General features: G+C 51.2%; 1 protein-coding gene and 1 long non-coding RNA gene across 2 annotated transcripts in view; one reads left to right on the top strand and one right to left on the bottom strand.

Annotated features, from left to right (window-relative positions):
* Positions 1-20,435, top strand: part of ZBTB7C (zinc finger and BTB domain containing 7C) — a 352,927-nt gene that overhangs the window by 42,636 nt on the left and 289,856 nt on the right. The gene's annotated exons all lie outside the window — the stretch shown is intronic.
* Positions 1,966-14,652, bottom strand: LOC123588267. Its single transcript, XR_006707784.1, has 2 exons — positions 12,733-14,652; positions 1,966-2,512 (listed from the first exon to the last, which is right to left on the bottom strand). It is a non-coding gene; the product is annotated as an uncharacterized LOC123588267 (long non-coding RNA).

Here is a 20,435-nt window from a genome sequence, read left to right as displayed (position 1 = left end):
TTATTCTTTTCCCCCTCTAGGTGGGTGTTTCTTTCTGACTGCTTCCAAGATTTCTTCTGCGTCTTGAATTCCAGACGTTTGATTATAATATGTATTGATGTGGATTTCTTTGAAATTCACTTAGCTTCTTGAGTCTGTAGGTTTATGTCTTTTCCCAAACTGGGGAGGTTTTCAACTCTTGAGCACTGTTTCAGCCTGCCTTCTTTCCCCTTTCCTTCTGGGACTCCAGTGACAGGAATGTTCGATCTTTTGTTATAATACCACAAGTCCCGGAGGCTTTGTTTGTTTGTTTTTCGGTCAATTTTCTATTTTTTTCAGACTGGGTTTTAAAAACATACATATTATTAATTTTTAAACATTTTTATTGTTTACTTGTTGTGATTATATTTTATTTATTGAATACTAACTAGGTTTTTGTTGTTCCATCTTACAGATTACTGATTCTTTCCTCTGTCCTCTCGATTGTGCCGTTGAATCAACCCGTTGGATTTTGTATTTCAGTTATTGTACTTTTCAGTTCTAACGTTTCCACTGGTTCTTCCTTATATCTTCTACTTCTTTGCTAGACTTTGTTCTTTCTCACTGGCTTCAAACATATTTGTGGTTGTTTCTTGAAGCATTTTTATGGTGGTTGCTTTAATATGTTTGTCAGATAATTCTAACATCTCTGTCTTCTTGGAGTTGGTCTCTATTGATTGTATTTTTTCTTGAGTTTGAGATCTTCTTGATCCTTGTTATGATGAGTGATTTGTGATAAAGCACTGGACATTTGGGGTAATATTTTTTGAGACCTCTGGATCTTCCTTCAGTCTTCCACTTTAGATGGCTTTTTCCCCCCCTGGGAAGGTTGGGGCACTGCCTCATTCTTGCCAGGTGAGGGTTGAAGTCCGGGTATCCCACTTGGCCTCCACAAATCCCAGCTGGGGGGCATAGAATGCCAGTTACTGTTCCCCTCGTGACCCTGTCACGTGGCCTCATCACTGCTGAGCAATAGTGAAAATCCTGAGTCTCCATCAGGCCTCCTCTGGCACCACTTCAGCAGGGATGGGTAAGGGTGCCTCTTCACTGCTGGTGGGTGTAAAAGTCAAGGCTCTGCACTTGGCCTTTGCTCATATGGATGGGAGTGGGTCCCCAGTTCTTCTGCAATGTTTGGCTGGATTAGAGCAGTTACTGTCTAGAAATGTCTTTCTAGGCTGCCCCTTTCCTAGCATTTTGACTAGAAAGAACAGGCTTTTGTTGGGGCTTTTATTGTCTGTGCCCATTGATATTTCCAGGTTGCCAGCTTCTTTAGCTCCAAATCCAGGATCTATGAGACTAAGAGAAAACCCAGGAACCTCACCATCCTCTCGAGACTCAGGTCCCCAAATCTCTAGCCGGTCACTTCTCTTGACCTTGCAGGTTCATCTTGTGTTTGCTTCACGTACAATGCCCTGGGTTTCCAGGTGCGCTTACAGAGTGGCGTGGGGAAAGATACATTTATTCCGTTTTCCCAGATGCGGAAGTTCTCTGTACTTCTTTTTCTTTGTTACCTTTTAGAATTGTTGAGAATGTAGTACAGGTACTTGGGGAAGTTTTAAACAGTACAAAAGGGATACAGTGAAAAGTTTCCTTTCACTCCCATACCCTGGCAGCCAAGCTCTTTCATCAGAGGCAGGCAGTGCTAACCATGCCCTGTGTCCTTCTCAAGAGAGTCTGTGTGTGTGTGTGTGTGTGTGTGTGTGTGTGTGTGTGTATTCTCTACCCATACATGGTATTGTCACCAATTTAAACTTCCACCAAGCATAGATGGGTGTGGTTATACACACTCTGGCTCAGTGGCTCTGTGTATATTTAAACAAATTTGCTAACCTGATATATGAGAAACCATACCTCGTAGTTTTAATTTGCATCTCCTGCAAATTAATGAGCGAGGATGAGCATCATTTCAGATGGGTGAAATGCGTTTGTATTTCCTGCTTTGTGGACTGACAATTTAATTTCCTCTTTATTGTACATTTCTCTATTGGGCACATGCACATTATTTATGTAGCAAGGAAATTAGCCCCATGTCTGCCATATATGTTGCAAATATTTTCCCCCCTATTTTTTCATTTATCTTCTGAATGTACGTTACTTTCTGGTGTTAGGTACTTAAAAATTTTGAACCCAGATGTAGCCTTTAAAAAAAAACCAAAACGTGACATTTGGATTTGGGTCATGCTTTGAAAGTCCTTCTTATTTCAAGATTAATGCAAACATTCTCCTGCATTTTTCTTCTAGCTCTTTCCACAGTTTCTTCTTTATTAATTTCTTGTTCAGATCCTTGCTACACATGGTTCACATTTTTTTCCCGAGGATTCCTGAGTTGTCGCAACACAATTAGTTGAAAAGTCTATTTTGTCCCCAGTGGGTTGAAATGCCACCTTGATTTATTGTGGGTCTTCTCCGTGTAGGTGTTTATCTGCCTTGTCAGCAAATTGCAGATGGCGGCGGATGGCGTGAGGAGGTTGTGCTGAGGTAATCTTGGAGCCATCTGCAAGGGAAGGAACACTTTTAGAAAGGGATCAGGAGCAAGCATGTCTGCTCCACCTCACCTTGGACTGCTCTGTGGCTCGATCTCATGAAAGCGGGCTGAGTCTGTTTCAGGGATATTGTGCAGCTGTCTTGCCCCCTGATGGTAGGAGGTCCCTCTGCTCCTCTCATGAGCCCGCAGGTCATACTCCTTTCTGAAATCTCTCCTACATCCAACCTTCATTCCTGCTCCCCTCTTTTGCCCCTGACACCTGTTCACTTTGGGACTTCACTGTTATAGACTATCTTTGGAGCATCCTTCTATGTGTTTGTTTTAGTTATCTCTGCTGCCAAACAAATCACCCCAACCCTAGTTACTTAAGACAACACACATGGGTTAGTCCACAGATTGTTATATCTGGGGACCATGAATCCCAGCACAGAGTAGCTAGGTCCTGGCCTTAATAGTCTCCCATGGGGCTGTAGTCAAGGTGTCATTTGCCTTGATTGGGTTGTGTTCTCATCTGGAGGCTCAACCGGGGAAGGATCCATTTCCCTTCTCGGGTGATTATTGGCAACATTCAGCTCCTTGTGACTGGAGGATTCATGGCACCTCACTTCTTCAAGATAAAAGGGAGAAAGAGGGCCTCAGGGGCTTGTCTAGAAGCAAGATGGGTGGAGTTTTCTATAAATTAATGTGATCACAGGAGTGACCATATACCTCTGCCATATTGTATTGGTTAGAAGTCAATTACAGTTCCCATCCACACTCAAGGAAGGGTCTTACTTTTATGTATGACCTCTAGAGGCAGGGCTTGCAGGCACCTGTAGAGTCTGTCTGTCCCAGTGGCTGTCCTTCCTTAGGTTCTCTCCTGTCCAGTCCACATTTCATAACAGAGTCAGACTAATTTTCCCAAAGTACAGCTCTGAGCTCACCAGCCTTCTGTTCAAAAGCTTTCGTTAAAATTTAGAATTTCTTATATTAGCATTCTGGACTCCCTCTAAGAGCTGTCTGGCAGTTATCTGTCAAGATGGCCAGAGTTCCCAGACTTTATTCCAGAACTATACTCCCCCACGTGTGATACAATGAATGCCCAAGTGTAATCACTGCAGAACTATTTGGAAGAACAAAAGACTGGAGACAACCTAAATGGAAGGCCTGGCTAAGTATGTGACAGAACAGCCTAGCAGTGGAATACTACACAGCCACAAAGCTGAATGAAGCAGCTCTTTATAAACTCATGTAGTGTGAGCCTCACCAGTGGTTCTCCAGGTGTGGTTCCTAGACCGGCAACAGCAGCAGCACCTGGGAACTTGTTAGAAACGTACCTTCGCGGGCCTCACCCCCGACTTACTGAATCACACCGTGGAGTGGGGCCCAGCAATCTGGGTGGTTAGCAAGCCAGCCAGGTAATTCTGAGGCACACTCCATTTTGAGAACTACTGGTTTCCGATATTTGTAATTAAGCAGGAAAGGGTAAAAGGCATATATGATATGCTACTGTTTGTGTGCAAGAGAGGTATATATTTACTTGCATATGCATAAAATATCTCTGTAAGGGTACAGGAGAAGTGCATAACATTGGTTGCCTTTGAGATGGGGAATAGGATAGCTGGGCACAAGGATGGAAAGGTGACTTTTCACTGTATATCCTTTTGTACCTTTTGCACGCAAATCATTTAATGTATTACTTCTTTCAAATACAAAAATGCAAAAGCTCCCATCAATCAGACCTCAGCCTTCCTCGTTAGCTTTCTATCTCACCTCTTATGTGGCTTCTTCACGCAGGTCAAACTTGTCTCTTCACGGTCTCTTGTGCTTGGGTCACACTTCGTGGCCACAGGCCTTTGCTTCATTCTGTGCCCACATCCGGAATCTCCTTTACCCTTCTCTGCATAATCAAAGCCAACTCAAAGGTCAGACCCAGATGCTGCCTCCCTTGGGATATTTGCCTGACCCCCTCCCTGCAATCAGCATTAATCAGCCCTTGGCTCTCCAGCCTGTGCCTCTGTATTGCTTACCACACGTCTGTCTTCTTTAGTAGACTGTCAGCTCTCTGTAGACAGAGACTTGGCCTTGCCTATCATTGTGCGCCCATCACCTGCACAGCTTGATAGTTGATATCTTCAGCAAACAATTGAGTGATCAAGTGAATGAATGATGGACGTAGAGATGGGGACACGGGGACTTAGGGTGGCATGGGCACGAACAGATGTGAGGAGGGGAGGTCTGCTTAGACACTCCGGGGAGGGGAAGAATGGATCTGGGAAGGAAGGTTGGGGAGAGGCTGCAGTGGTGGCTGGGTTTCCACCAGGCTTGGTTTGGGGCTGGGCTGAGCCATAATCTGTGCCCCGTGGGGTAAGGTTAGGGGGAGCACCCTTCCCCTGGGAGCACATGGGATTTATTTAAAATATTGGTCGTCGGGGGCAGTGGGGGGGAGAGTTCTTTTCAAAAGGCAGATGTGCTGTTGCGGGAGAGGGGTGGTGGGTCTTAAAGAGACCTCATGCCGGCTGACAGAAGGGCTGACTGCCCTACCAAGGGAGGGTTTTCTGATTAAGACTAAGTTGGGGTGAAGCTATTTTTTAATATTAAAGAGAATATGCGCCCCCATGGCCACGCCGTCCCAGCCTCCCTCCATCTCGAGAAAGCATCTGACATTTCCTGCACATTTTAACTTTCTAACCAAATAATGAAATAATCATATTGGCTCCTCAGTCACAGGATTCATTTTCTCTCATTCCTGGGCTTCAAAATTCATCTCATATTTTAATCTGTTTTGAGCTCTTTTCAATTGCCTTGGAGATAGAGCCAAAGGTTCCCTGAACTCCTGTTGCCTGGAGTTGTTTGGTTTCGGTTCCTGTGGGGTATTTGCTTTAATAACATGGTCCATCCTGCAGCAGCGGCAGGAATTCTAGGGGGGTGGGGGGTGGTGGGGGGGGGGTGGCTGGGCCTCGCCCTCCTTGGTTCCTTGACAGTAAATTAACATCCAAATTTGGGCTCTCGGGATCCTCACTTTCTGTCTTCTTCTTGAATATACCCTCGTTTCTCAATTGTATTGATGCCTAAAATCCCAATTTACCGCAGAAATTCCCTCTCAGCTACTCTAGGCCGTGTGGTCCTGCCTTCCTCCGGGCATCGAGGAAATACAAACTCCCAGTAGTGATAACAACCAGCGGGTTTCAGAGCCTAAGTATCTTTCAGACACATGCTGAGCACTTTACATGAATTCACTCATTCCGTCTCACACTCCTCATGAGGTCGTATCAGTGTTAGTGTCCCCATTTTTCTGATGAGTAGATTGAGGCACAGAGATTAAATAACGTGTCCAAGGTCTAGGATACATGTAAGGTGAGTTTCAAACAGTTTAACCCTTGATCTTCCTGTTTTGTGTATGTAGGTCATAACTTCCCAACCTGCCGGCGGGCCCTCAGGGTGGGCGTGGCACATTTCTAGGTGCTGCACAAGGTGCCACGCTAGGGTCGTCGTAAGTGCTTGCGGGTTGTCGGAGGTCCTTGTCTCATGAGACCAGAGACAGGCGCTGGCGTAGAGCAGGGGCAGGGAGGCTTCTGTACCTTCCTTAGAGCCAGAAAGACTGATTTGGGTGTGGTGGGTGGAGTTGCCCGAAATTTACCCATGGTCCTCGTTTTATTTTTGAATTTTTTTTTAAATCTTTATTTATTTTTGAGAGAGACGGAGAGAGAGCACGAACAGGGGAGGAACAGAGAGAGAGGGAGACACAGAATCTGAAGCAGGCTGGTAGGCTCTGAGCTGTCAGCACAGAGCCGGACTCCGGGCTTGAACTCACAGACCACGAGATCATGACCTGAGCCAAAGTCAGACGCTTAACCGACTGAGCCACCCAGCCGTACCTCTCCACCCCCCCCCCCGCCACCGCCCTGCCCACCATGGTCCTTGTTTTAGATGGAAAGTGGCAAGGTGACTCGGTAATGCCGTGACAAAGCTCCCCTGTGGGGCTTGAATCCTGTGCGTGTTGTAAGACTGCAGGAGAGAGCCATCAAGAAGCACCGTGTGACTGGAAGGGGAAGAGAGCTCACTGGAAAGGGTCCCCTTTTGCAAATGAGGGAGACCCATATGTGGGAAGAAGGCCTTGGCAATAGGTAGGGACGGGAGTCGGCCCTCTGTCCTGGGGCGCCCTTCTGGCAGTGGGGTTCTGATGCTTCGCTCTCCAGCTGGGCTGTCTTTGTTCTGTAAAGATGCCGGCCTTGGGGCAGGCGTCGCCCATCTTTGAGCCTCCATTACCTAATCTGTAAAAGGGGGAGAAATACCCAAATCTGCCTTCCCTTTCCCTGTGGCAGAGCTTTGGGAAGGTGAAATGGGAGTGAGCCCTGCAGGGGCAAATGCTTCATGACTGGCAGTCCTGGAAATAAGTGATGGGAGGAATTTCTCCCTGGTTTTCTCCTCCCGAAGTCCTGGCTGATGGGCTTGTGTGTTTGACCAGACTCACTGACTCTGTGCCGTTCCCCTCCCCCCCATGCCTTCCTCCCCTGGCTTCTCCCTTGCGCCTTCCTGGGGTGTCTTTTCCTCCTCATCAGAGTTCTGAACCCTCCCTGGACAGCCCCCCTCGATGCCTCCAGGGCCTGGCTGTCACCCAAGAGTTTCTGACCCCCCCCCCACCCCCGGTTCTGGATACAGCCTGGGCTTGGTAGGTCTTTAAAGGCTTCCCAGGGGGTTCCAGTGTGCCCTGGGTTGAGGCCCACCCTCTTTGGCATAACAAAGGGCATGCATGCATGCATGGGGAGGAGACCCACCAGACCCACAAGGGCAGCACATATGCCTAGAAAAATATTTAAAAGCATGTTTATGAGATGCTCTGGTACGTTTTAGGCTTGACACCGGATGTATTTTGCGAGGTCACAGAAAACTGAAGGACCACGTTAAGATTTTCATGTTGAGCAAAATACTGTATGTGTGACTTTGCATGAAACTCCACTGGGATCTGAGTGCTGAGAGCGTGGGGAAGCTGGGAGACAGAGAACTAGAACCTGGAAGACTGGTTGCCAAGGCTGGCTGCATCAACCTACTCGCTCTGTGAGTTTGGGGAGGCCACCTACCCTCTCTGAACTCAGCTTCCTCATCCGCCACACGTCTCACAGAATCACTGTCAGGAACAAGTGAGATCATTCATGAAAACATTTTAAGAAACCAAGACTTCTATACATGTGAAAATACTGCATAAAAACAGCCGTGCTCTGCATTCTGTCAACTCTGACGCTCCGGACACTCTCCCTGAGGGGTTTGGCCTGACACGAGGAGACCAGATGTCCCGAATTCCTGGTCTCGTGCCCGCCATGTGCATTCCAGACCTCGTCCGCTCTTGGCGCCCCTGACCAGCTCCCTTCCCCCCCAGCTCCCATCTTCAAATTTCATCACCCGCCACTGGCTTCTTCCCCACAGGATAGAAACATTTCTCTCCCCTACAGTAAAAATCAAACACGCCTGTGACCTCCCCCTCCAGCTTCCACCTTTCTACTCCTGCCTCCCATCCAGGTTTCTGGAACATGCAGCTTTTGCGGAGACCTCCCTCTTCCTCACCTGCTTTCACCTCTGCCCTCGTAGAGGCCACCAGTGACCCGTGACCAGCTGCTGTATCTGTGTCTACCTGAGGTCTCTGCAGCACGTGTCCTGTGGACCACACCCTTCATGACACTCTCCTTCCTCAGGCTCCTTCTCTGTCTCCCTTGCCCTCTCACCCTGATCTGTGGCTGGCCACGTGGTCCTGGGGCTTCTGCTTCTGCAGTGTTGGTCGAAGCCGTGGCTTCACTCAGCGCCCACAACCGCAGCCTGGCTTCAGTCCTTCCTCTCTCAGCTGGGCTAGTGGTCCAGCCTCTTAAGCTATCCTGACCTCCCTCCCCTCACTCCCTCTGCCCCCCAGGGTCACGTCCAACAGGAAGCCCTTTCTGACCTGGCCCCTGACTGTATCTTCGGGCTCATCTCTCCCAACGCCCCCTTTTACATTTGCATTCATTCCACAGATGTGTCATGGTGAGTTGTGACTGTGATTTTCCACATTCTGTAAGGTACCCCCCCAAACCCTCCCTGCCCCACCACTAACCCACCCACATGCTAGAGGAGGGCTCATTTAATAAATCCCAGCTCAAGAGCAAATCCATCAAGGAGCCTCCCCTGGTTTCTTCGCTCCATTCCCAACTGGGCTTAGTCTTGCCTTGCCTTGCTCTGGGCCACCAAGGCTCAGAGACGTTGCTTGTAGAGCTCACCTCACGCTGTGTGATGCGTGCAAGCTTTTGCCTCCGAAGGACCTAGGAGTTCACTGAGAGAAGAGTTCATGGCTGGCGCTGCCTCTTTCAAGCTCTCACCGTCAAATTGGTGGAGCTAGGTGCAGAGTTGACATTCAACAAATGTTTGTAGAATTGAATTGATTGATTTGCAAGGGGCAGCTCAAAGCCTCTTGACAGGCCATGGTGACTTCTGGATGCTCAAGGAAAGGTCCGTTTAGCTTCATATTGTTCCTGTGTTCCCATGCTTGGAAAAGTAGTTAACCTCACATAGGATCTATTGCTAATTCACAGTTAGCTAGAGGCTTGGGATTCCCAGACTCCGCCGTGTTCTGATTTCAGCAGACAGCAGGAGCTTCCTCCATGAAGGCTCCATTCATGAACAGCGCACATCCTAGGATGTTATGGTTGGCCTCTGGAAGGAGCCAGAACACTCCAGCTCTGAGCCAGGGAGAAGCTCCAGTGTCCTGTGTGCTTTTCTGGGTTCTTTCTCCTGGGTGTAAATCCCTCTCCCGATAAGCACCCCAGAAGGGCAGTGGTCTCTGGTCTCTGGCCTCTCTCTGCACCTGCCCTCCTACCCCACCCCACCTCAGCACATACGATGTCCTGTTCTTGTTTAGCGCCACCTATGGTTTCCTTTCCAGTTCTCTCCCACCTTGATCTCTTTGGGCAAAAAGTAAAGGATGGTTTGTTAAAGTCACAAAGCATCCTTGTAGAACCGATTTGGTCAGCTTTTGATGGACTTTCAAGGGGCCAACCTCACAGGACAGGCCTTCTCTGGCCTCCTTTTATGCCCTTCATCTGTTGGAAGGTCCAATGGTTGTTAAATTCATTCTTGAAATTTCCCTTTGTGCATCCTGCCTTCTCACTCCCACAGGGGCATCTGGTGACCGTCATATTGCCATCAGTCTAAAACCTTTACTTTGAACTTGCCACGATATCTAAAAATGTATAATGTTATACGTTAGAATGTTGTTACACATTGTAAGACTGTAATGTTCTATATGGTAATAACGTCCCCGGTCATTTTCTTTGAAAATCATGTTTTGATCGTCTTTATAGTTCCCTTTTTCTACCCGTGATCTGAAAGCTTTCCTTCATCCTGGGGTGAAATGACAAATAAGGGGAGGAAGTTGGGCCCCCACAGGGGAGGGAAAGGGATGAAGGTTTGCTGGAGGAATGTCGGCCACCATCACTGGGTGGCTGTGGGTGTGCATTTGCAGGGACAGCGTCTTCTGGCCCTGGGGAGGATTGTCCTCCCCGTGCTCTTTGCTGTGGGGGTGGGGCCATTAGGTGCTGAGGGGTGGGCCGGGTTTCACTTCCAGGTTGCAGCATGAGCCCTCCCGTGCTGGCAGCACGGTGGCACCATTCGAGGTGGTGGCCCCTGCATCAGCTTGAGCCCTGAGTGACTGCCACAAGCACCGCACATGGCTGGTCATGGCTCCTGCGACACAACCTAGCCCCTCCTGGCCGGCACAGAAATGGATTCCATGTAAAATATGCAAATGAAAAGGTTGGCGTGTCAGCAGACACGTACCGTGGACGTGAAATACACTTGTGTGTCTTCGGGCCCCGAGATTTCGGAGCTGTTTGTTTTACCAGCCTACCTGATGAACAGCGGGGAGGTGGGGAGGGCCCGATCGGGGGTCGGGTGGAGCGAAGTCTGAGTATCGATGAGAATTTCCTGGGGCCCCCCAAAAGCTCCTCGTGTTGGCAGTCACCTTCCGTGCCACTGGGAAAGGCCAGGCCCGTTTACTGCACTGCCTGGGGCACCTGGTGAGGATTCCCCGGACCCTGTGACCCACAGACTGAACAGGCTTGTTTCCCTCGGAGCTTTCCTTTGTCTCTGTTTCACTGTCACCTCTTCTATGTGTCAGCATCAGGGCTCTTGAGAGGCAGAGGTGAGAAAGCGTGAGCTCCGTGTCCCGTTTCCCAGCTGTGTTTCTCCGGGGTGGGGGTGGGGGTTGGCTCTGAGCGGAATCAACAAGAAGGTGAAGTTTGTCCTTGTGACACTACCCCGGTCCCCACCCAGCCTCTGCCCCCCGTTGCTCTGGCCCCTTCTCCACCTGTTTTGCAGGTGGCTGTTTGCCTCACGTCAGGATGTATCCATGCTCTCTCCCCTGTGGGACAGACCTTTGAGTGTGTTTCAAGGTGACAATCTGGTGATTTGGTAGATTAATCTCTGTGCATGTGCTAATGGAAGAGTAGGGGGACTGTTCCTTCCTCAGACGGTTATTGAGGCTGCGATGTGTGCAGCACTGAGCCCTAAGCACTAAGCGGCGTGGGTTGTGACTAATGGCCTGGCTCTGCCTCCAGGCCCTTGCGGTTCAGTGGGGGAGGGGCGGGGCTGAGTGGGCAGTGTTTAGAAATGTGGTGCAGGGTGATGTGTATTAGGAGTCTGGGTGGGATCCAGGCTGTGAGTGCTGTGGAGGCCGAGACAGGGAGACTGGTGCTCTGTGGTCGGGAATAGTCGGGGAACTCCAAGTCACAGCCCTGGGCCTCAGTTTCCCCATCTGACAAATAAGGAACGTGGACTCACTGACTGCTTTGCAGATTGCCGATGATAAGAGTTAACAGAGGGGCGCCTGGGTGGCTTAGTGGGTTAGGCATCCGACTTCGGCTCAGGTCACGATCTCGCGGCTCGTGAGTTCAAGCCCCACGTTGGGCTTGCCGCTGTCAGCCCGGAGCCCACTTCAGCTCCTTGGGCAAAGGAGCTGCCCCTCTTTCTCTGCCCCTCCCCTGCTTGTACTCTCTCAAAAATAAATTTTAAAAATTAAGAAAAAAAAAAAAAAAAAAAAGAGTTACCAGAGGAGACTAGTTCAACACCAGGATTCCCAGGCCCCTCCTACAGATCCAGATCCTGTGAGTCCGGAGTGGGGGCTGGGAACTGCCCCAACTCCCAGTTCTGCCTCAGGAGACGGGACACTGTGGGCTTAGCCTGGGCTTGGAACGGTGTGGGAACTTGGAGCGGGGGGGGGGGGGGGGGGTCTTTGAGATGGCCAAGCACTTGGTAGGGACACTGGGAGACAGGGACATTGTTATACTCCAGCTGCTTGCTGAGCAAGAGCATGGTGAGGATGGTGGGACCAGAGAGCCCTTGGGAGGAGAGCTGGAGGCCGCCTGGCTGCTGGAGGACACATTTTGTGTTCAGCCTTAGCACGGTGTAGATAAGGCTTCGGGCTGCTGGGAAGGCCTTCTGAGCAGATTCCCTTCGTGATTCTTCAGAGCAACCACAAGAGCCGGGTCTCCATGCGAGACCAGTGCAATGGGCGGCCTCCACTGGACCTGCTCCCTTCCTCTCCGGAAAAGCCCGCTGATCAATTCAGCAGGCCCAGCAGGGAGGCTGAGGATCCTGTACCTCGGTGGTTCTCACACTTCCTGTGTGTCAGAATTGCCTCCGGCTTCTAAAAAGGGTGCCGGGGCCCACCTCCAGAGTGTCTGATTCCAGAGTTTGGGAGGGCGGCAGTGGGCAGGGCATTTGCATTCCTAAGAGGTTGCCAGGGGCTGCGCTGCCCTGGTCCCCGGGCCACGCTTGGAAAGCCAGTGCCAGATTCTCAGCCCGCTAGCCCGGGTATGGGGGTGGTTTCTACAGACTCAGGACCCAGTCAGGAAGGAGCGAAGGCTTTATAGGAGCAGGCCCCGTGGAAGGCCTGAGATGCTTCAGTGAGGAGCTCAGACTTCCTTCCACGATGAACTGGGAACAAATCAACAGCAGCTTGGCTCCCCAAAGCAGACATCTGGAAATGGACTGTTTTACATTTTGAAAAACAGATTTGCAGTAGTAGCTCATGGCCCGTCCGTGTGGCACGATCTCAAGGCTGCATCTCAGGGATGTGTCTGTTGTTACCTCTCCCCCACCACCCTATTTCTCCCCCACAGTTCTTGAAATTTCACCATTAAAGATTATATCCTTGTGTTCAAAAATAACACCCGTCTCCAAAGGCTCATGTTAGGAACCAGAAATGCCCAAGACGGAGAGAAACTCACCTGCGTGTCCCCTGCTTGGCCCCCTTAGAGCGGATTTACAAGTCAGTCTTCTCTCCAGGCGCCAGTGGGCAGGAGACCCAGGACAGATAGACTTGGATATACCTGGAGGCAGGGGGGCCGTGTGAAGGCTAGGTGTCCTCTGTTGCATCAGAGGGGAAGCAGGAGGCACGATGGACATAGGGCAAGCCCTCTGAGACTTGTCAACAAGAACGTTCCGGCTGGTGTGAGGCCAGAGGGGCCTGGATGCCCATGACATAGGGGGGCATCAGCATGCATGGGGGCTCACCATAGCTCGGCCCATCTCCATTCATTTCTGTGGAACACAGAGGGGAGCGTACTGCCCCATACCAGCCTTCTCCTTTGCCGGCCTAACTGGCTAACAGGTTAGAATTGGTGCTGGATTTGCAGTCAGGAGGCAGGAAATAGCTGTGCCTCTCAAGCCATGTTCCCAAGTCCATTAGATACGTGCGCTCTGCAAACCGTGTGGGAAGAGGAACGCCATCGTAATTGTATTTGGGGGTGATGAGTGACAGCTCGGTCTCGGGTGAGTCCTTCAGCCTGGTGATTAATCACCTTCTTGTTTGCCCATTGCAAAGTCAAGTTTTCCCATATCCGGTGGTCTCTGAAAGGGAGAACAGGGTCTACAGGGCACACAACGTTCCAACAGAAAACTGTGGTGAGCCAAGTCGTTAATTGTGTTCGCGTTGAGATGGGTTAGGTCAGCCTAAAACACCTGCTTGTGTAAATGGGCCTTGTAGAGAGACGGCGTTTTGCCCGCAGGTGTGAATCACACAGGTGTATTTCTAGGCAACCCTGCCCCAGACCCTGCTGTCGTAGGATGATGGTGTCTGAGAAGCGGGAGTCTGATTTCTGCTATCAACCGAATGTGTTTTGTTCCACAGAATTCACTGGGGGGGCGGGGGGAAGGAAAAGTTGGGAGGCCCAGGAGGTGGCTTGGAGTGCCGATAAAGCCTTTTGGGGGTGGGGGCCTCTGTCTCCACCTCTCCCACCCGTGCTGTGAAGGAAAAGGCAAGGGTGGTCCTTGGGCCTGACCCCTTCCAGGCCGTGTGATGGCTGTGGGCAGGGCATGTAACATGCTGTTCCTCTGTGCTGACACTGAGCTGCAGTTATCAGGGGTCACTGAGAAGATATGCAAAGAGCTAGGAGCCAGTGGATCCCTCTCTGTATAGGCCAGCCCCGCCCAGCAATCCCTGTTGTCACAAAGGGCCGCTGCCCTTCTAGAAGAACCTGAGTGCATTTTCCTGGAAATGCCTAGATTAGGGTCACTGCATGGCTTTAACATCAAAGATATGAGGAATTAGAGGAAATTGGGAGATGGGAGCTCTCCTACAGCCCCAGAGTGGGTCAGAGACTGAGCCCACGATGCAGCCCAGATAAAGACTCTGCCCACCTACCCCCCACCCCCCTAACACTGCTGGTTACAAAGAGCCTGGGGAAGCTCCTTTGTCAATCAACAAATCTGGGGAAAGGGAAGGATTGAAAAGGAGTAAGGTTTTCTGCACAGCTAAAAGCTGTGGTTTTAGGCAATGCTGGTGCATCCTGATGTGGTAAACAGAACATTCTATTTGGAGTTAGAAGACCTGGAGACATCTGTCAGCTCAGCCCCTTTGTTACCTGGGTGATTTGGGACTTGAGCTGTCCGCACCTCAGTTTTCGCATCTATAAATCGGGTGTAACTGCCCTTACTTGTCCCAGGGATGCTTCGAGGATCAGGAGATACCGCACGGGAAGCTCTACGCAGACTGTAAGACGCCGCAAAAGCAAAGGATTATCATTGTAACCGTTTCTATTTGCATATTGCTTGTAGAATTCCGGAGAACTTCCTCATCTTGTCTCTTACTGTGCAGCAGGGCCCTAGATCTAGCCTTCCCACTTGCGTGCCCCTCCCCTAGCTGGCTGAGGAGCCAAAGAGGACCACTCAGCGACAGTGAAACTCCTCTTGGGGGTGGGGATTTCCTCAAGGTGATGCTTCCACTGAAAAGAGTGCCTCAAACAGTGGGCCTTTGGGGCCGGGCTGGCATTTCAGTCCAGGAAGCCCTGTCGGAACCCGTCACCTAACACGGGGATCGGATGCCCCAGAGCCTACGTCAATGGCTGGCACTCACTAGGGCTGTGAACGTTTGTGTAGGTTGGTGGGTGACATCGTTAGGGGAGGTAGCTATGCTGACTTTTCCTGGGGCTCAGTTTCATTCACTCATCGAGCAAGTGTCGAGAACTTAGTGGGGATCAAACACTGTGGGGGTTCTGCCTCAGAGTGCTCACAGTCCGTAGGTGCCGAGACAGTTGGACAGACAAGGTTCCACTTCAGGGTCAGAAGCACTCTAGGAACATGCTTCGGGGCGCCTGCTGAATCCTGGCCGGTGGCCTCCCGGAAGAGAGGGCCCCTTGAGCTGAACCTAGAAGGCCAAGTAGAGGTTGGATAGAGGCGAGGAGGCAGGCTGGGCAGAGGGCATAACACCTCTACTTCTTTTTTTTAAATTTTTTTTTTTCAATGTTTATTTTATTTTTGGGACAGAGAGAGACAGAGCATGAACCGGGGAGGGGCAGAGAGAGAGGGAAGCACAGAATCGGAAACAGGCTCCAGGCTCCGAGCCATCAGCCCAGAGCCTGACGCGGGGCTCGAACTCACGGACCGCGAGATCGTGACCTGGCTGAAGTCGGACGCTTAACCGACTGCGCCACCCAGGCGCCCCATAACACCTCTACTTCTTGCCCCTCTGGCCAGGCAGGGCCCCTGAGGCTCACTGTAGAGACTTAGATCTCTGCTCTCTCCCCTCCAGTCTCCCCTGTGCTCTGCCAGAGAGCAGTCTCCCAGCGTGTAGGATTCCGGGTCCTGGGCCAGAGCCTGAGCTTGCTCTGTTGGGTGGAGGGGTTGGGGGGGCGGGGAGGGCAAGGCCAGGCTGGTGGGAGGAATGGGTACTTCGGGGACCCCCCTGATTCAGCAACTGCTGCTGTGAAATCTTAATCACTCTGATCAAAGGTTTCATGTTTTCCGGAATAAGTGATTTCACTTATCTTTTAGATCGCATTTGACTTCAGCACATAAAAGGCTCATTCAATTTGAAGCAACATCTCCACCAGGAATGGATTAACAGCAAGAAAACGGTTCTTTCTTACCACGGGTACAGCTGGGACTTTGGAAACCCAAATCGCTTGTAATCTCCTCTTGGAGCACATGTGGAGAGTCCCTCCTATAGACGGTGTTAATATGCTGTCCCCCCTGGGGAAACCTGTTGTCTCTCAACCTGCGGGATGTCCATGCAGGAGGAGCAGTTTGGCTCTTCAAGAGGCACAAAGCCACTGCTCTTTTGAGTCCTTTGAACTTGAGCCCTCCCTTCGCTGGCTGCTGGCTTCACCCTCCTCTCTGGTCCAGCCCCCCGTTACTAAGAGTCCAGGTGCTTGGGAGCAATGGTGACCCCCAAAGGCTTCCTGAGTCTCTCCCTGGAGTGAGCACTGTGGGAACACGGAGGGAACGTAAGCCTTGACATCCCTGCTGCAATGAGCTCACTCCTACAGAGGACGGGGGTGGGGGGGGAGCCTATGTGTAAATTGGTTCAGCTCTACGGAGGGCAAGTCAACAGTAGCTGCGAAATTTCAATGCACACGTCCTTTGACCAAGAATTCCACTTCTATCCTGCAGGTCTAGGTACAGATAGGAAAGGGCATATGTGCAAGGCTGTTCATTGCAGGGCTGTTTGTAAGAGCCGGGGATTAGCACAAATAGAAATGTCAGCGGGAGATGGGGTTCATCAGTTATAGCGCAGCCATGTGGTGGACTAGTGTGCGGTCGTAAAAAAGAAGAAGGGTGCTTTTGTATACCGACCCGGGATGATGTCACAGGTATTATGACAAGAGCAAGATGCAGAACAGTACGGGGGTGTGGTACTGCTTGTGTAAACAAAAGGGTAAAAATTACAACACGTATAGTCTCATGGGCATAAAGTTTCATGGGATAGAAACACAAGGAAATATTAACAGGAGCCTCACACGGAAAAAAACGTGGTCCCTGCCCCAGAGGCCTCCTGGAAACTTTTGCAGTATCTCCACTTCCCTTTAAAACTGGCTTCCAGGATATGTGCACTGTGTCCCCCGCCCCCAACATTGGCCTGTCGGGCATGGCATTTCTAGGACCTTTGCCACCTGGGGCCCCAGTGGGCACGACTTGCCCTCATTCTCCTGCTTGTGGCCAGCAGCCTGCCTTGAACACCTCTTGAGAATGTGGGTTCTGCTCTGAACATCCCTCCTAAAGCACTTAGGGTGGACACCGTTCATTTGGGCAGCGCTCAAGGACTCGGTGACCCTGGCCCTCTGCTCTGGGAGGTGTGTGTCCCACCTCCCCTCATGAGACCCCTACACCCCCTCAGGCAGGGGTCCGCTGTGGTTTCCTGTCCACTCGTCATCTCACTAGGGCCAAACGTATAGCAGGGACTCACTAAAAGCCTATTGGATGGAAGCATATATGCGGCCCCTATAGTTTGCCCCGGGCAGTGCTGGGTAGGCATTAGGAAGGACGCGAGAAACAAACAAACATTGGAAACTTGGTTTTTGAGCCTAGTTTATAAAGAGGAAATCTATCATTGTTCTCTGCCATTTCCTTTGTCCATGGCCATTTCTATAGGAAATGAAGGCAAAAGGCTCCTCCTTTAGCCCTCCCTCCTCTGTCATGTATTGCCAGGGTGCTGCTACCCTTCCATTTGAAGGGGCCACCAAGCTGCAAATAGGTGCTTCTCAAGTCCTGCCAGCCGCCCTGCAGCCAGCACCACACCCAAAGCTGCGCCGAAAGCGCGTCAGACTCAGCTGCCCTCCCCCTGCAGCTGTCTCTCCTCTCCTCCCTCCCTCCCCCAGCTTCCAGTGGCTTCATCTCTCAGCCTTCCCCTCCTGGCCAAGTGTGCTGTGTGTGTTTGACCGGAGGTGCAGAGTGCACAGCCAGGTGACACGCGTGCACGCTGTCACTCTTGGAAACCAGCCCTACCGGAGGGAGTAATCCTGCGGCCCCGTCTCAGCCGCTGCATGAGACTTTGGAGCAGTGGTTTTATGCCGGGAGACAGCAGGGCCTCCTAGAACAAAGCAGCCTGCAGCCACTGGCCTTGCCCAGGGGAGGAACGGGGGTCTAGGGAAGTGTGGCAGCCAAGGGGCTCATAGCTAAGGATGTAAATGTAGACTCCCCATTTATGAGCTGTGTGACCTTGGATGCTTTCTCTTTCTGGGCTTCAGTTTGCTGGTCTATAAAAATGGGAGTTGGTCTCGGACCTGGGATCACACTGGGATGTACAGAGTTGGGACCGAATTCTAACCAGGGCTTGCCTTCTGGTCTGGCTCATGTCGGCTCCGTGTATACAATTCCGCTGGTGAGACCAGCTGGCGAAGCAGAATTAGGGGCCAGTTCAGGGGTGAGGTGCCCTGATAATTGACTTGACCTCTCCTTGGGAAATGCCTGGCTCCTGGCGGTTGTCATTATTTTGCAAAGTTTGTGCTATTTTACCATCTTGGCTCATCTTTTTGCCTCCATGCTGCTTCCCGGGCCAGATCCAGTGGGGATGTGGTTTTGCAGAGGCCCCTTTCTGACAGGCGTCAGGGTGAAATCGCGGGTCAGGTCCGGACTGGTCAATCTGCCCTCACTGATGCCCCGGTTATCCATCACCCCACTTGTTCCCTAAGCTGCCTCCCCCGTGGGTCTCCCAGGCCACCTCTGCCCCCATTCCCTGCCCTTTTTCTTGCTGACCTCAGTATTTTGCAAGCCGTCTCCCTCCTTGGTCTCAAAGTGGCTTTGATGTTTCATCCCCAGAAGCTTCCCCCTCCCGGAGTGGGCAGCCTGGCTTTCCATCAAGGCTACCTTTCAGAACTATCCATCACCAGGCTTGAAACTCCAAAATTCTCTTTTCCGACCATGACCTCCAGGCTCTCTGCTGGCGTCCCCTCGAGATTAGTGCTGTGGTGGGCTCCACTATGCACAGAACAGGACGTTCACATGTTCCGGAGGCATGTGTAGGGTGGATGATGAATACAGAGTTGACTGGTCAGTTGGGAGAAGAGGCTTCTGGAGGCCGGTGTGCAAAGGGGACACAAGAGCTTGCGAGTTGGGAGTTGGGAGTTGGGAGTTGAGAGTTGGGAGTAACTGGCTCCCACCTGGGATGGAGGGGCAAAGGCAGAGGGGCGTTGAGGCTTCACCCTACCTCACCTGGGAGAGGACGAGTGGGCACATAGATTGCTCTCCTAGCTGTCGCTGGTCTAGGGATGAGCTTGCATCGGACCTGATGCCTCCAGGTGGCTTCCTGGGGGAGGCAGGGAAAAGAAAGCCTAATTGGGGGACTTGTAGCATCCTTTTGGGAAGAAGCAAGGCAAAGGCACACTGAAGCTTGAGGATCGGTTTGGAGGAGGTGACATTATGGACATACAGCGTTGGGGTTACATTCTAAACCTGAGCTCGCTTTCTAGTTTGGCCTGTGTAGGTAATAATGTTGGCAACCCTGACGGTCTAGTCTAAACCGGCATCTGGGAAAATCATCCAGTGAAGCAGAAACAAGTACCAGTTCAGGTGTGGGGCCAAGAAACAGACACTTCACGTATCCAGAGATCAGCCTGCCGTCACCCCTCCTATCCAGAACAAAGATCTCAGAGTGAGGGAAAAGTGTCTCTGGTCACTGAAAGTGGCTGAAGCCCTGGCTTCTTGTTCCTAAAAACCCCTCCACCCGACCCTTTACTCAGAGCCCCATGGTTGCCCAGCCCGAGAGGATTCTAAGCTGCACCTTAGAGGCAGAGAAGCTTCTTTAGGCAGCCATACCCAAACAGATAGCATGAGCTCTGGGAGCCTCCCTGTGGGAAGGGGCAGATAGACAAAGAGAGAAAAACCCACAGTGGGGACAGATCCCCCAGCACAGCAGAGAGCCTCCTGGAGATAACAGCTAACCATGAAGACAAGCTTACCTTACGTTACCTTACATACCTTACCTTGCAGCTCAGCCACCGCAAGTGCTTTCTGGAACAACGCTGGGGAGGGATGTACCCAACAAGTGTTAGATTTTATATCCTTTGCCACAAACGGAAGAGAAGTATATAAACGTTTAGAAAACTAATTTGTGCAGTAGCATTAAAACGAAACACACTTTGTTGCTTGAAGGGGCAATGTTTTTAGTTGTCTAGAAAACCTTCGTATGTGAAATACCTCATCTGTGTTGCCAGATAAATGGTGATTTCTGTTTGCATCGTGGAGCGTTAGGAGCAAAAAAGACCACGAGATTCCACAGACCCATTGAAAAATGTGTATAGATGATGTAATTGAGGCTCAGAGATGGGAAGTGATTTGCCCAAGTTTCCAAAGCCAGTTGTTGTCAGAACGGGGCCTCCAACTTGGTCCGCTAGGGAGCCAAATGAATTCAGGGGCTGGGGAGCGGGCCTGGATTCAGACCCTGTGCCTCAGCCAGGAGCAGCCAGACCAGGGCTGGGACCTCCTCCCACCTCCCAGAGGTAAGAGCCAAGGTCTAGATGGGAGACTTGGGGAGGGGGGGGGGGCGGCTCGAACATCTGCCCAAGGACAAGTTGAAGAGACCCTACCCAGAATGGGATGTGCGTCCGGGTGGATGGAGGGGTGTTCCTGTCAGGATGCATGGGGCAGCCTGGGGGCGAGGAGCTAGAAGTGGTGTGGATGTGCCCAGTACATACGTGAGTCGCAAGCATCCCTGGCC

This window comes from Leopardus geoffroyi, chromosome D3 (genome assembly GCF_018350155.1).
Source record: "Leopardus geoffroyi isolate Oge1 chromosome D3, O.geoffroyi_Oge1_pat1.0, whole genome shotgun sequence".
Taxonomy (NCBI): domain Eukaryota; kingdom Metazoa; phylum Chordata; class Mammalia; order Carnivora; family Felidae; genus Leopardus; species Leopardus geoffroyi.
This window is presented reverse-complemented; position numbering and strand designations above follow the sequence as displayed.